Below are 18,108 nucleotides of genomic sequence, written 5' to 3' on the forward strand. Positions count from 1 at the left end.
TTTACAAATTGGTGCAATAAATATTCTTAACATAATTTTGTAGATGTCTTTAAATTTGGGGGGGGGGGTGCCACTTACAGGATCCGCCCCGGGTGCCAAATACTCTAGGTACGCCCCTGCCTGAAGGATTCCCTTTGTCTTATATCTAAACCAGAAGCTATATATCTCCTGAGCCTGGATCTATAACGCTCAATAAAATGTGAATGAGATACAGTAGTTATCAATGCTAGTTTTACATTATATGGTTTAACATATTATGCAAAAAAGTTTTTTTTATTTTTTTTGGTTGTTTGACCCTCTTACTACCTTATAAGTACGTTTCTCTTCATTTAAATAGATAATTATATGTATTATATGCACACCCTCACGTGTTTTGTTTAATTATCAAATGTCACAATGAGTGGTTTTGCTGCAGACCTAATATTTATTTAACTCTCAAAACTTCACTTACCTTTTCTGTTTTATGACCTGTATTAATGTTGGAGTGTTATGACGCTGAGATAGAGGCATTTAATCAATCTAGACAATAGATTTAATGCGACAGAAGTACAAGAGATTGTGGCTTTGATGCATTTTTTAATATTTCCCACACTGGAAACGCTAAATGCTTTATCCCAGAGGTGACATTTCAATTCTGTGCAAACTGAAAATCTACTGAGTCAGCTGAGATGACTCTTCCCTTGTCATCATCCAAACATAAAACACGCTTTCTGACATGTGAAATGCACCATGCAACTATGAACCGAGAATAGCAGCTGTCAAACTCATCCAAGAGCAAGCGCCTTGGAAAACACATAGTGAAAATCACTCCAGGGTGAATAGAATCCTTCTCATACTTAAAGGGAGGGTTAATTACACGCTTCATTGCCAGTTTTTCTATGTTGCTTGCCAGACTATATCTGGGCTAAGATTTTTTGGAACAGTGCTAATGACTACAGTAGTATGAGAAGTACAGTACAAAACAAAGGGTTGCAATCACAAGAAAATGTATAAAAATATAGATTATGATGATTTGTGGAGTATTAGTTGAGGGGCACAGATACATTATTTTCATGACTTATTAATATCTTTGTATTTCTGTCTACAATCTGCATGTGTAACTGGAAATTTTGAAATTTCTAAAATTTCATAGTATGCATCACTATGTGCAATCAGATTTTGCAACTGTTGGCTGGATATGCAAGGTCATGGGGTTAGTGGTGTTTTTGTACAGCTTTGTTAGCACCCCATGCAATTAAAACACATGTACATACTAACACACAAACTTACACAACAAACACTGTACTCTTCTACATATACACACTCTCCATCATCTCCCTTGCACCACTAATTCTTGTATGCTAATGCTTGTATGTAACACACACAATCATGCTAACAGAAAATAGTAATACATACTAACATCAAATGCTAACACACAAAGTAACATACACACACATTCTAACGCCATACACTAACATACCCACACATACTAACACCAAATACTAATGGACACAAAGATGCTAACACCATATACTAACAATTATACTACAATTATACCATATATTAACACATACACTGTACACACACACAAGTATAATTAGTCTTTGTCAATCTCACTAAGTTGTCTGTATCTGGTCAGCTACAAATGGTGCTAAACATGATTTGAGTACTAGATGATTATCATGGCTCAGGGAATAGGAATCTAAATCTATAATTGTTGCCTAAGGAATAATGCATGAATGTAGCATGAATGTAATTGGTTTTGTCAGTTCAGATAATTAAGTGTACTGCCCACCCTGTTTTCTGAACAATGTGATGATGACTAATTTTATGTTGCCAAACATTGCATTCAAACTTCAAGCATCTTCTCATTAATATTGTGAAAGACTTAATCAAAACGATTACTGACCTGTTTGGAAGAAATACCGTATTTGCTCGATTAAAAGACGACCCCCCAAAATCTGAATATTAACTTAGGAAAAAAAAGAAAAAGCCTGAATATAAGTCGACCCTAAAGGAAAAAAGTTTTACCAGTAAATGTTAATTCATGTAAACTATTTTTTTAAATAAAAGCTATGATTGAGAAAAATATTTTTTTTGTTTTTATTTCCTTGTATTTTCCAACCTGTCCCCCAGTTACGCACATCTGCCCCCAGGCTTGCCACACCAATATGGCACTGTGGCCCATGATATGCCTTTTAACCCTCTATATGCCACTGTGCCCCATGGTATGCCTTTTGACCCCCTATGTGCCACTCTGCCTCCAAAAATGCCTTATACCCCTATATCCCATTCTGGCATTTAGGGGGTTAAAATGCATATTATGGGGCAGAGCGGCATATAGGAAGGTATAAGGCATTCCAGGAGGCAGAGTGGCATTAAGGGAGTTAAAAGGCATTGTATAGAGCACTCTGCCTCGAGAAATGCCTTATACCCCTATATGTCACTCTGGCATTTAGAGGGTTAAAAGGCATATTATGGGGCAGAGTGGCATATAGGGAGGTATAAGGCATTTCAGGAGGCAGAGTGCTCTATTAAATGCCCCCTTAACGCCACTCTGCCTCCTGAAATTCCTTATACCTCCCTATATGCCACTCTGCCCCATAATATGCCTTTTAACCCCCTAAGTGCCAGAGTGGCATATAGGGGTATAAGGCATTCCAGAAATGCCCTATGCCCCCATTTAACACACACACACGCGCACACACACACACGCGCACGCACACACACACACACACTTACTTACCGGTGCTTCCAATTTCCTGCTGTATTGCCGGGGCAGCGTGTTGACGTCTCCTTCCGCTGCAGCCGGAAGGAGGTGGAGTTGGCAGCGGGGGTTTGTCTGCGTCCGTCGCGGATACCTTCCCCGGCTGTCAGAAATCAGACAGTCGGGGAAGGTATCCGCGACGGACGCAGACACCCCCCGCTGCTAGCCACACCTCCTTCTGGCTGCAGCGGACGTTGTCTACGCGGATCGCGTAGACGTCAACCCGCTGCCCCGGCAATACAGCAGGAAGCACCGGTAAGTGTGTGGGGGGAGGGGACAGGAGGATCCAGGTCCCCTGCAGCGGTGCGGGGGATCTGGATCTTAGTCTCATAATCAGACCTCTATTTGAGGTCTGATTAGAAGACGACCCCGATTAGAAGACGAGGGGTATTTTTCAGAGCATTTGCTCTGAAAAAAACCTTGTCTTATAATCGAGCAAATACGGTAGTTACTAAATCTAACCACCAATGCCTGGTCATTGAAGAGGGACACTTTAAATAAACTAAACATTTAATTATACATCACACAGGGTCAGTCCAGCTCTTACTACAGCTTAAGCTCACCGGGGTTGTCCCTTCATAATGGTTAGTGAAGTGAAACACAACTCTCCAGCAAACTATAATAATATTGGTATATGTGGAAGGAATGGAAATGCCACATTGGAGCTAGCTGATTTTGGGCTGAGCTTTATATGGTGGGAGAGCGAGGGTGTCTTTGAAGATGGCCAAAGAAGATCCACTTTTGGTGGGTCTGTTGGTTGGAGAGTGAAGGAAGGGTACATCCTTTTTTGAGGTGTGGGACCCTGCAATATTAAGACTGGGGACTTGGTGGTCCATCAGCAAAACGTCTCTCATCCCAAATTTAAAGTTTTACTTAAAAAAAAACAAACAAAGAAAGTTTAAGCAACTGAATACAAATAGCACCCTTGAGCTCATACTCCTCAAGGGACAGGCAGGCTAAGGTCACCAGAGCCCAATGGGAACGTGTAACGTTTAGTATACAGAGTTCATAGTCAATGAACTCAATGACTGCAGGGTTCCCAGGTCCTGTGGCTGAAAAACAAGCCAAAATCATCACCCCTCCACCACCATGTGCTGGTATGCTTTGTTTGGTTTTCACCAAACGTGGGGCTGTACATCATGGTCAAACATCCCCATTTTGAGCTTGTCTTTCCAAAGGACATTGTTCCAGAAGTCTTGTGGTTTGTTCAGATGCAACTTTGAAACCCAAGTCGTGCAAACCTTAAAAAAAAACAACTTACTTGTTCAGTCTTTTGTACTGTTATGAACTTTAACCTTTAACATACTAACTGAGGCCTCAGATGTAACTCTTGGGTTTTTTGCAATTTCTCTGAGCTTTGCACAGCCTTACATTAGGCTGAATTTTTTGTGATGTCCACTCCTGGGAAGATTGGCAACTGTTGAATGATGGACTTTAAATTCTTTGGAAATGGCCTTTTAACTCTTTGCAGATTGATGGGTAGCAGCAATTGCTTCTCTAAGATCATTGCTGAGGTCTTTCTTCTTTGGAATTGTGTTAACACACACTTGAATGATCCAGACCAGCAAACTGCTAAAGCTTTGGCTTTTATAGAGGTTGTCACACTTGAAGATCAATTAATCAAGGGCATTTGATTAGCAGCGCATTTCTGCTGCTTAGCATCTTAATTTCTATGGAAGCAGTAAGACTGTACTTAGTTTTTCACACATGGCTTCTCCATTTTGGCTTTGTTTTTTAATAAATCATGACACGGTGTGATATATCAAAAGTCAGCGGCAGCCAGCAGGCAATATGAATATCCAGAAGAGAGACAGGGAACAAAAACCAGAAGTACAGGTAAATATAAAGCAAGGGGAACTCAGGATAACACATCCTAAGAAGCAGTTTGCCTGATTGCCGACAGGCTTTTTTTATATGGCTCCCTGGCATGACATCTACAGACCCGGCCCCCTGCACACTAATGAGGGAGTTGATAAAAGGAGGTGCAGCCTCTGTGAATGGAAGCACCGCCGCGATGCTTTGAGAATTAGCACTCCATCACATACCTGCGTCTCCCCCTCCGTTGATGTACAGGTGGGAGATGCCGTGAGGTACAAGCCTGAGATACATACACATCTGTGCTCACACACACATCAACACACGCATTCTCCCTTACTCACCCTTTACCTCAAACACAGCTTTTGCTTTGGCTGTGAGCAGCCTCAGTTTTAACAACAGGTTTTAACCTCACGTTATGTTGCCCCAGTATGTTACTGATTCCCCCCCCCTCCGCAGTACACCACTGCTCCCAATGCACTTCTGCAAAAGGGCAGAGCTTCTGCGCACACCCTTTCTCTGACTGGAGGAACAGAAGTGCATGAGAGGCCAGATGAAACAAATGAAAACGAAGGAGAGCTACAAATTTTTATTTCCATTTCGATACTTTACTTTTCTCACACTCTCTCTACTTTCTCCACCATCCACTCCCATGTCCCTGTTTCCTTTTTCACAGCTTCACTTCTTCTTGTGCCTCCCCTTGTTCTTATTTCTTTGTTTGGTAGCCAGGCCTCCCCGACTGCTTCTGCAAAAAGGTGGAGCTTATGGGCACTTCCTCATCCCTAATTGGAAGAATTGAAAAAGGCTCAGGCGAACTAAGCTGTGCTGCAAATTGTCCATTGCTGGACATTAGTGAGGTGTTGAGGTCAGTTAAGGGTCAAATGCAGGTCAGGGCACTTTGGTTTTAGCAGGCTTTTTAGCGGAGTCTGAATTTGTATGCTTCTCAAGAACAGTGATACTTTTTTGAGGACAGAAGGGATAAACTCATATGGATGCATAATTCACTAAAATGTTACTGCTCGGTTAGCTGAGCTTCACATATTTCATTACTGTATGTGTTTCATTATAGAGATTTTTATAACTTAACACAAACAGGAAAGCACTGCTTGAGTAACTAACTAGCTAGCTATTAAGTGATTAGCCAACCTTTATATTGTATCGCCATCCCACTTCCTGATTATGAGGAACACGTTGTTCACATAAATAAGACATAAAGTTCATAAAGCACAAAACACTGAAAGGCCTACAGCCATGCTGGGTCAACTGGGACTGTTGCTTGAGTATTTGACTTTTAATTCACATAGTTTTCATGAACTTTAGTCTCTCTCAAATCTAAAAAAAAAACCACAGTGATCAAGACATATACAAACAGTCTCATAAAGCATACTGTAACATGTTCACTAAGAGAGCTGTATTAACTCCCAGAGATCACCCAGATGTATCCTCATGTTGTCCCCGAAATCACTTCCAGCCCCAGTAAGCATGCACACCCAATAAGTAGACACAACTACCTTGAATTGAGCACAGCAGGAATGAACAGTTTATTGTTGTAAAACAGACTCATATATCCACAGAACTGCATTAACATAAATTAACAGATACATCTATTCAACCCAACTTTTAATTCCCCTGGCAGCAATCCTACTGATGGGATTAGTTACAGAATGGAGTTCCTACCTGTGCTATCTTTGTTTGACAGCCAGGCTGGAGCCATCTCTGAGTACCTTGGGGCCCTGTATGACAGGTAATTCTGTCACACATACCCCCAACATTACAGTTTTATATATATATATTTATATATATATATATTATATCTAGTAGGAGGGCTACCAGATGTGTGGGCAGCTTCTAAATATTTGTTTTACAATTATTATTATTGTTAACTTTTTAAGCATTTTTCCCTTTGGATCCTGTAACCAGTTGGAGCATTTGATGATGTCATGTTGACATTACTAGGATCTGAATATATATATATATTTTTTTTAATTTATACATTATATTAATTTCTATAGCTATTCCCCCTGTAGCTGATCACACTGAGTGCCTGTGCGTTTGGTACATCCATTGAGTTTGATGGAGACACTTACCTGATAGTGGTTGGTTGCTTCAAGCAGGATTCACAGCACTTTGAGGGGTTATGACACTTCATCGTCTCCTTTTATGTAGAATTTTCAGCAGGTATGTGGGTTTCTGGATTTTCACCTAAGTGAAAGGGGTCAGTTTTAACAGATAATATTTATGAGCAGGATTTGGTTTAATGAAAAATAAAGTATTATATTTCTCATATTTGTGGAAACTAGTCTAGCGCAGTTGCTGCAACTGTAGTGTCTGATGTGACATCATAGAGGTTTGCAGAACTTTTAAGTAACTTACAGCTACTGGTTTCAGTAGGAAGGGCACAGTGTCAACATGTTTTTAGTAACAAGAACACATTATTTATAACTTTAGCGTCTGAGGGCATATGTCTGAGCTTTGGCTGAGATCTGGGGTGGACTATGGGTATGTGTTTACATACAAATGTTTGATTTAGTAGGGATAAATGAAAAGGGGCACAAGAGAAAGAGGATGAGTAGAATAAAGAGCGCTATAGAGGAGAGAAAGAAGAACAAGAGAGGAGAAAACAAAACAGAAATGACAGAAAGAGAAGAAAAAAGAGAGGTATACAAAGTATAGCTGTTAAATCTTCAAAAAATCCTACAGAATCAATACTGTAGCTCAACCGTACTCCCATGTGCTAACTCTCTCACCCTACCCCGAACATTGTAGAATGTGGTTTCGCATGGCCACCAATCCAGCATTCCCAGGACATAAAGAGCTAACTCTACGATCAAGTACTTAAATTATAGTGGGTCTGCCCAGCAAAATCTGGCCTGGTGTCAACCTTATTTGTATCTAATGTATATGGTGTAAGAAATCTATTTACATAGTGTATTTTTAAACGCACCATATCAGTTATATTGCCATAGTAATTATGTTCTATCAGGTTCTTTCTCATGAAGTCTGATTTCTCTCTGAGATAGCTCTTTGTTTGTTTGCTTAGTAATTTTAGAGCTGCTTCAAAAAACATATAATCTAGGCAAAAAGGTTTTCAGTAGATTTACTATGTTACATAATAGCCTACTATGTAGTAATGAATTGAAATATTTTATTGTTCACTGTATAGTTTGAAATAAACAGTGAAAGCAATTAAAAAAACTGTCAAAATACAATTTGTAGGTTTCCCTACATAAAAGTGGTATAAAATGCTTGGATTTGTACTCTTGATATACCTCAATCGAATTATGAATCTATCAAAGATCTAAGGGACCTTTCCTTCTTTCTGTCAATTGTAGCATGGGGTGAGTAATAATTTCAACTATTGCACTGCACAATAAATATGTCGCTTACCATAAAAAAAACACAACTTTTAAACCTGTCTGCAGTTGGCCAATTACACCTCTCTGGCTGGTCTTAGCTTCTTGCAGATAGCCATGAGTGACATGACTATCAGGGGCCCTCACTGTCCCTACTATTCCAGGATCTTATGTTATCAACTCTTTCTGGAAAACTCAATCCCGCTTTCTGTGAGGCTCAATTAACTTACTTACTCAGTAGTCACAACCTTTCAAACCCTAGGTAGTTATCTACATACATGGGAACTCTGAGTGTTGCCTGAAACAATGGGACGGAGGAGCTAGGTCCTGGGACACCCCATCTCCGCCCTTTTCCCCTTTAAATAGTGGTGTGTCTCGTGATGTCAGCGGGACCGCCTGTAACGACGGTGGGACTGCCCGCTACGGCAGCAAGAATTCCCATTGGCATCAGCTGGACTGCCTGTGACTTCAGCAGGACCATCCACTGAGGTCAGTGGTAGTCCAGGCCACTTCCCGCAAGGGAAGCCTAAAAGTTCCCTGGTATGCTTATCTAGCATAACAGAAACAAGTGCGTTTATACCCAACTTTGAAGCGAATAACTTTAACCTTGTTACTATGTATTTATTCTTTTGAACTGAGGTAATACATACCCAGGCATAACAAGAACAAAAATCTTGTGACCTCTAACAAACACATATAGTGTTAACTGAACAAACAAGGTAAAGAATTTGTTTGAAAGCATGCCTATGATTTTGTGCCATTGTGTGCAAAACATGTCAAACGTGCTCTCTGTCTTCCATTCTTGCATTTATTGTATGCTGATTGAACAATAAAGCGTTGTTTTTTAGTATTATACAATATTCATGTGACCGGCGCTATCACTGGTTGTGCTGCCCTTTCTTCACTGCTTTATTGAGTGTATTATTGAATGAGACTTTAAAGGATCAAGGATTTTCGGTCATTTGTATTTAAATTAATATTTTATTGTACTTTACCTCACAGTTTGCATATTTTTTTGCACTGTTTTGCATTGATCTGAAATAGAAACTTGTGTTATGGAGTTTCTGCATGTGGACACATCTGAAAACTGATACACTGCAAAAACAAAGGCAAGCCAAGGTAAGATACCAGGTGGGAAACACCATACACAACGGGAAGTCCAAAAATCAAGGTCAGGAACAAGCAGGATCAGAACCAGCAAAAGTAAAATAATGCTGGTGAAAGGCAACAAAGGCCCTATCACAAGCAATTATCAGAACTCCAAGCCTTTCCACCCGTCCAGTAGGCTGGCTCATCAATTTAGCTAATTAACTGTATATCCCTTTAAGAGCATAAAAGTGACTGTGCCCTCCTGCATGATTTTATCCTGAAGCTGCTCATTTTCTCTGTTGGCTTTGAAGTAGCCTGAGGCTTCTCACTTGGGTCTGGTGCACTGTGCATCGCGAGTCTCCAGTTGGGGGACAATATATGATCCCGGGGAGGCCGATCAACGGTCCCCGCTATAGCAGAAGTGGGGGCCACTGGAGTTAGGGTAACATGAATACTGCGGGTGGGCACCTGTTCCAACCCCTGTGTGAATGTGAGGAAAGTGCTCCTATTGATTTCAATAGGAACACTTTCCTGCCAATGACTGGCTCCTTCAAGCAGCTGATCAATAGGCAAGAATCATCATAGAGAAGGATGGCAGCTGCAGGGTTGCAGCTTCTACCAAGTGCTGTTATATTCATTTTTGAATTATCCCTTCTTCCTTGAGTCAATGTCACTTGATGATATGGTGCCTCACAGAGTATTTGAACGTTTTTGGGGCTGTTAGAGACAGTTAACTGTCCTCTAAAGAGCATACAAAGAAAGAAAATTAATTAAAAGTAAAAAGTTTAAAACATTTGAGCAAACAAATGTTTTCCGCAAGTCAAGGTACATTAGATGCAAATGATGTGCCAGAATCCAGTGCTGACAGTATGTAGTGACCCAGTTATAATTAAGGTTAGTTCACTTCATTTTAAGTTACGGATGGGTTAATTTAATTAACTTTGTTTGCTTTACATCTCTGCAGATTTTCAAATTTGTTAAAAAAAACAAACAAAAAAAAAACATCTCCAGTTGACCAAATGGTAATATGGCGTGACAGAATATATCTTAAAGGGACACAGAAACCATTCTAGAGGAAGCTGCATTCCTTCAATTAGAACAAGGGTGTAATTTAATTGTTAGGAACTGAGATATTGAGGTTTATTCACTAAACTTTCTCTTGTAAGAGGAAATTAACCAACACTCCATTACTCATGTTAGTAGATATTCAAGAAATCCTGACGATTTAGACTCAGCACTTTTAAGAAAATCTAACCAGGTAGTGCCTTATAATGAACAGTTAAGTTGAAGGTCCAACTTGCAGCATGGAACTTTAAGCACATACATCTGTCTCTGTTCAGATAATCGTTAATTTCTAACGATAATTTGTTTTCCCTTAGTCCTAACGGCAGCACAAGAGGGGTATTACTGCCCCTGTGAACAATTAGGACAGGTGGAAAATTAATGATTTACACAATTAAATAAACAATTAACCCCCTTACCCCCCCTATAAAGGGAACTCCACCCCTAACCACAGTGTGCTATAACAATAATTAATAAAAAAATAAGAGGGAGGGAAATTAGAGTGCTGCCGTTAGGACTAAGGGAAAACAAATTATCGTTAGAAATTAACGATTCCCTTACATCCTAACTGGCAGCACAAGAGGGGAAGTAGCTAGAAGATTACCTATGAGGGAGGGTCTTCCGGCTGAACGACGTTCAGAACAGACCGCCCAAAGGCAGTGTCTTCCGAACGTCTTAAGTTTAGCCTATAATGGCTTATAAAAGTGGAGTTAGAACTCCAGGAGGCTGCAGCATAAATATGTTGAAGAGGGATGAGGCCCCTCTCAGCAGCCGAGGTAGCTACCGCTCTGGTAGAGTGAGCGCGGACAAAGGCGGGAGGAGGCAAGCCTTGAGCTGAGAAGGATTCTCTGATGGCTTCCTTTATCCACCTGCTCAGGGATGGTTTAGAAGCTTTAGATCCTTTGTTCCTGCCAAAAAACTGTAGAAAGAAATTGTCATCTTTCCTGAAGACACTGGATCTTTGTAGATAGATCTGCAGACATCTAGAGACGTCAAGAGTATGTAGAAGAGATTCTTCTTCTGTTGAAGGATCCGGGTGAAAAACAGGTAGAGAAATTACCTGATTAATGTTCTGAAACGAAGGAACCTTCGGTAAGAAAGCTGGCAGGAACCTTAGGAGAACCCTATCAGGCAGGAATAGGGTGTAAGGCTCAAAGGCACACAGAGCTTGCAACTCACCAATTCTCTTGGCAGAGGTTATCGCCACTAGGAAGGCAGCCTTCCAGGAAAGGTACTTCATGTCCACGCTTTCCAGTGGCTCGAAGGGGGGAGAGCATAACCCCCTGAGCACGACAGAAAGGTCCCATTGAGGGACTGGTCTCAGGATCTTAGGTTTTAACCTTTCGGCTCCTTTAAGGAACCTCTTGATAAGGGGTTCTTGGGACAGGGGTTTTCCTAGAAAAGCCGATACGGCTGAGGTGTGCACTCTTAGTGTAGAGGGAGCTAGGCCTTTATCCAGACCATCCTGGAGGAACTGTAATATGGAAGAAATGGGGGGATCTGAGAAACCCACTTTGTTCTTCGCACACCATAGTGAAAAAATACGTCTAATCCGGTTGTAAGATCTATTAGTAGACTCCGCTCTCGAATGAGACGAAGTCCTCAAGACCCCAGAAGAAAGTCCACTATCCTTCAATAGGGAGCTGTCAATCTCCAGGCTGTCAGATTGAGAATTCTCAGATCTAGGCGAGACCCTGTGCCCAGAAACACAGGGTTCTCTGATATTGGAAGCTGCCAGTACAGACCCTGACTCATCCCCATGAGCTGGGTGAACCATGACCTCTTCGGCCAGAATGGAATTATCGCAATAATCGAGGTCTGGTCCTGTTTGATCTTCATCAATACCCTTGGTATCATGGAAATTGGAGGGAAGATGTAAGCCAGCCCGAACCTCCAAGGGATGGACAGAGCATCTATTGCCCAAGGATTGTCCTCCCTGTATAGGGAGCAGAAGATCTTCACCTTGGCGTTGAACCTCGTAGCCATTAAGTCGATTTCTGGCATTCCCCACCGAAGAGTAATTTGATGAAATACTTCCTGGTTTAGCGACCACTCGCCTGGAACACTGAGACCCCGACTCAGACGGTCCGCTACCACATTGAGAGATCACCGGTTGTGGACTGCAGAGAGGTGGGAGAGGTTCTGCTCTGCCCATGATAGGATCATTCCCACTTCCTTGAGAAGAGGTTGAGATCTTGTGCCACCCTGTTTGTTGATGTAATAAACCGCCGTCATGTTGTCTGAATGAACTCTCACCGCTTTGCCGCGGATTTGCGGAGCAAAATGAAGGAGCGCCAATCTGATTGCTCTGAGCTCTCTGAAGTTCGAAGACATAAGGCTCTCTGGACAGGACCAAGTACCTCGTACTGGAATGTCCTCTAGATGGGCTCCCCAACCTAGAAGGGATGCGTCCGTGGTCAACAGAATTCAGGCTGGCTGAATCAAGGACCTCCCATCTTTCAGATGCTCCCATCAACTGATGGAGCGACGGACTTGAGGAGACAAGGTGCACATTTTGTTCAACCCTAGAGGGTTGCGATTCCAAATGCCCAAAACTTCCGATTGGAGAGGGCGTAGGTGCCAAAGGGCCCAAGGAACCGCATCCGCAGTCGCTGACATGTGCCCTAACATCTTCATAAGCGTTCTGATGGACACCGACTGAGGGGTCCTTAGAGAACTGGCGGCTCTGACAACTCGATTGTGTCTGTCGAGAGACAGAGAGAGAGTCATCCGTGTCGAGTCGATTATGAACCCCAGAAACTTCCTGGAAGTGGATGGAACCAACTCAGACTTTTGGTAGTTTACTATCCACCCTAACTGGTGGAGAAAAAACAGAGCCTGCTGAAGATGAGAATGCAGAATTTCTGCAGAAGCGGCTTTTAGAAGCCAATCGTCTAAATATGGGACGATTTCTAGGCCTTCTAGTCTCAAGATTGCTACCACGGCAACAACAACCTTGGTAAAGGTATGCGGAGCAGAGGAGATTCCGAAGGGAAGGGCAGCAAACTGAAGGTGTTTCACTACGCCACAAAGGGATACAGCCACCCCCAGATATTTCCTGTGGGCTTGGCAAACAGGAACATGTAGGTAAGCGTCCTTCAAGTCTATTGAGATATTTATTACAGAGCGTATGGACTCCATGCAGAATTTCTTTCTCGCTATGAACTTGTTCAAATAGCGTAGATCTAAGATCATCCGCCAGTCTCCTGTGATCTTGGGCACTAGGAAGACTGGCGAATAGACGCCGAATCCACGCTCTTCTGGAGGAACTTCCTCCAAAGCCTTCTTCTGTATATAGGCGTGGATAGATTCCTCTAGGACTCTTTGCCTCTCGCGCGAGAGAATCCTTGTCAGAACAAAATTTGGAGGAGGTAGGGGAAACAAAATTTATTTTGTAGCCTGATCGGACTACATCTAACACCCAAAGGTCTGGTATGGACCTCTCCCAAGCCTCCAGAAAAAAATATAGACGACCTCCCACCAGGGGGTCTAGTACTGGAGGAGGGGTTACCTCCGGACTCTCTGGCGCCAGACTCTCGGCGTCAAAGGTCCTTTCTCTTCTCATAGGACCCGCGGGAGCGACCTGCTCCTCTCTGCTGAGTCCCCTGACGCCATTGGGATCTAGAAGGTCCCTGGGACCTGGATCCTCTGGACAGTCTGCCCCTCCCTCTGGAAACCTGCTGGGGGAGGGATTTGCCTTTCTTGTCCGAAAGGCCCTCCATGATCTTGTCCAGCTCACTGCCAAACAGCTTGCCAGGTTCATAAGGCAACCCACAAAGCGAAAATTTGGAGGCATTGTCCGCTTTCCAGGGTTTTAACCATAGGGGTCTCCTTGCAGCAGCAGATAGCGCCATAGATTTGGAGGCTAGCTTCAGATGTTGAGGCGCAGCATCCGAAAGGAATTCCACAGCCAGTTGAGCTGTCTTGAACTGCTTCAAGATATCGTCTCTACATCAATATCCGACTGGATTTGAGACATTCTGGTGCTCAGAAAATTAGTAACCTCAGTAGAGGCTATAGCCACAGTAGCAGAGGCAGAACCAGCCGCATAATTGCGGCGCAAGGAACACTCTATGCGCCTATCCATAGGATCCTGTAAAGAAGATCCATCATCCGCGGGTACCACGGTCCTCTTGGACATCTTGGCGATGGCCATATCGACTTTAGGGGGAGGACCCCAAGGGCGCTGCTGGTCTACATTAAGCGGAAACATAGATTTGAACCGCTTGGTGATAACCGGACCTTTTTCCGGGAGTTTCCATTCAGTCTCCATTAACTTAATGAGAGACTCATCCACTTTGAAGGCCCTAGGCCCTCTAGAGGTGGTCTCGGGAGCTTCCTTAGAGTCAACATCTTGGTCCCCCGACCGGATGGACTTTAGCAACCGTTGGGTTTTCTCAATGGGAAACCAGAACGATGAAGCAAGTTCTTCTTCAGAAGAAGAGTCAAGCTCATCTACAGTGAGATAAGCGTCTTCAGACATAGGGACCACCCTTGCAGGGGACTGGGCCCTAGGTCTCTTTATCTGGAGTGTATCCTCAAATCTCTTGATAGAGGATCCAACAAAATCTTTAACCCAAATCATCATATCCCGTATATTGGGTTCTGCCTCAGGGGAATCTCTGCAGCTTGGGCAGCGACTATAAGGGTAAGCATCCTCTAAAGGTGTATCACACCCACGGCAGGTAAAATGTCTGCGCTTGGCAGTGGACTTGCGCCCCTCAGGAGCAGGATCCTCTGCAGTACGGGAAGACATCTGCAAAAGAGATGACCAAAATAATATAAAGACATTTATTTAAACATAAAAAAAAATCTTATTAGTTATACCTACCTTGAGATTGAAAATGCAAGGGAAGGATAACACACAAAGCCAAAGCTAGACAGCAGATTCTAGGAAGGCTACTAATAGCTGTACCAAGAGACAGCCTAAAGGACACTAACAGGTTAATATACACTGGCAGAGGGCCAAAACAGGAAGCCACACCCCCGGAAGTGACATCAGACGCCACAAAAGAAATCAGGAATCCAAGTAAGAACATAATCTCTAATGGATACTACTGCTGCTGAGGGAAAGAAATGGATTCCTCCCCCTCAGCAGCTCAAACAAGTACAGCAGACATGAAGATAAGCAGCTGGGAGGAGACATCCAAACCAGTCAGGTATAGATCCAAACAGGAGAACACCTGAAAGAAAATAAATAAAATAAAGGTTAGCAAGCTAACACAAGGTCTCAAACAGAGACTACCACCTGTCCCAATATGTCCAAAGGACAGAAAAAAGCACACTGTGGTTAGGGGTGGAGTTCCCTTTATAGGGGGGGGGGTAAGGGGGTTAATTGTTTATTTAATTGTGTAAATCATTAATTTTCCACCTGTCCTAATTGTTCACAGGGGCAGTAATACCCCTCTTGTGCTGCCAGTTAGGACGTAAGGGAAAGCAGGATTTTATAATGTCAGGACAAGGACCATATAGTAAGAACAGGGATATCAGGTAGACCCTATTAAAGCTCGTAGCTTCTCCGAAGCTTCTATATACCTCAAATAATAAGTTTAGTGATCCCTTATGATGACACTGCCCAGGGCCAATGTGGGGGTGACTGGATACAAAAGCTAACGTAAATTAGGTATGCTACAAATGTAAGATTTTAAAGCTATTTTTGAGCCAATTGGCTTGAGACAAAAGTTTATGAAGTTGCATGATCCACCAATATAAGGGAAAGGCATGTTCTATCATTTTGCTGCCTCTACATGGCATCAAATCTCAGACACTTTATTCCTGAAAACATGCATGTTCAGACTATTACTTGCTCCTCCCTATTTGATTATGTAAGACAAGAATCTGCAGTAGCCCACCAGAATTGAGGAAGGGTCCTGATGCAAGCCTTAGAGATTATCTATACCACTGTAAATTCCATTTTGTAGGACATGTTCCTCAATCTGTGTATAATCAACATGTCTGAGATGTTCTCACAGTGATGGAGAGTCTTTCTATAAACGACTTGAGGCCCATGTTCTTTGCATATCTGAACAGTGACATGTAGCCAAGAACTCTGGTAGTTCTCCCTAATGTGGACAAGCATCCCACTTTTGATGGAGTTGACAGTTGTACTACTCTTTCCATTTTCATGAGGAATTATTCCTGTTCATTCTTTTAATTGAACTTGTATGTCAAGTTAACAACATGTTTCTCTCCATCTCAACTCACATGCTTCACAGTTTAGTTTAATCTTGATGAGAAAACCAACTTAGTTATTAACCAACCCCTATGTTGCTATTGAGCTGCAATTTTACAATTAACTCATTTAAACTTGGTGCTTATCGGTAGGCGGAACTAGTGTCCATGCCTCAACAATGAACTAGGATTACAGACATAAATATATTGCTTCCAATCCCAGTAGATGTCCCATAAACTCATCTCATCTTTTGGTACACAACCAAAGTTACCTCATTCTGTTCTATCAGTAATAAAGGTAAATTCTGTAGATGCAATTAGTATGTATCATTAACCATTTAATTAGAAACAAGGCACAGGGAGAGTTGTATACACTGGGGAAGGGCATTCCAGAGGATGGAGAGAACCCTTGAGAAGTCTTTTAGGGGTCCATGAGAAGTGGAGATAAGTACGGAGGACAGGTGAAATCATCAGATGAGTAGAGAGACCAGTAAAAGCCCAGCTTTAAAAGTAAGAGTCATGATTTTAAATTGAATCCTGAAGTGCATAGGCAACCAGTAAAGAGACTGACAGAAGGGAAAGGTGTTAGTAGAGCAATGGGTAAGGAAGATAAGTCTGTCAGCAGCATTCATAATGGATTAAGATAGAGTTACAGTAATTAAGATGGGAGATAATGAGAGCATGAACAAGAGCTTTAGTTGCATCTTGCATTAGGAATAGGCCAATGCAGTCAATGGTTTTAATGTGTAGAAGGCAGTTTTGTGATACAGACTGGGAGTGTTAGTATTGGAGAGAGGGAACTAAGTCTTGGGGTTCACCAATTGGGAGAGAAAGGGTAAAGGAAGAATTAGTAGGAGAGACGTTGAAGGGGCAATCAGAAAGGTAGGATGTGAACCAAGAAAGAGCAGTGCTATGGGTTGCAAAAAATGTGATTAGCAGAGAATAATGGCCCTTGAATTGAGCACTGATTGAATTATTGATCACATTAGTATTCTCAGTCGAGTGTCAAAAGCGGAATCTATATTGAAGATGATCAAGTAAAGAGTTGGAGTCAAGAAACTAAGTTGGGTGTATACAAGTTGTTCAAGAGGCTTAGAAGTAGAGAGATGGGGCGGAAGTTTGACAGATTGGTGGGGTTGAAGGAGGGCTTTTTCAAGATTGGAGTTATGGTAGTATGATTGAGGGAGAATGAGAAGGATCCAGGAGAGATGGAAAGATTGAAGATGTGAGTTAGCATTTAAACAAGAGTTGATGAGAGACACCAGGTAAGGTGAGAGGGAATAGGATTGAGGGGACATTTGGTCGGGCAAGAGAAGAACAGAAGCCTTGCCTTCAGTGACCAGAGAGAATCTAATTTAATGTAGAGGAGGAAGGAGGGATCAGTGTGAGTGAAGGAGCAGAGTCAAAAGGAGGTTGAGAGCAGGAGGGAGACTCCTGAAGATGTTGCATATCTGACTACCTCAATTTTATCATAAAAGTAGGTTGTGATGTCGCTAGTGCAAGGAATAGTTAGGACAGGGAGAAGAGGGGAAGTAAGGTAAGAGGTAAGAGGTTTATGGTTATGAGACAAAGAGGAGCTGAGAGGTCATGAAAGTGGAACGAAATGTAACCATAGAAAGACATAACAGCACGAATTTATACACACAAATAGCTACTTTACAATATACAAAACATTAAAATATACATACCATTACTGAGAAAAATTACACATTCTATGGCATATTTTACACTGTATCTAGATTTTTAACATTCTAAATATCGAGGGAAAGATTTACTCACTAACCTGAAGCTTGTGAAGTGTTAAAAAGTGGGTTTTTTTCTCCTTTTAAATAGATCTTTTTAAGTTCTATTTAGGTAACAATCCTATCCCTC

The sequence above is a fragment of the Sceloporus occidentalis genome, unplaced genomic scaffold (genome assembly GCF_023333645.1).
Source record: "Sceloporus occidentalis isolate IW3139 unplaced genomic scaffold, rSceOcc1.0.p SCAF_23, whole genome shotgun sequence".
Taxonomy (NCBI): Eukaryota; Metazoa; Chordata; class Lepidosauria; order Squamata; family Phrynosomatidae; genus Sceloporus; species Sceloporus occidentalis.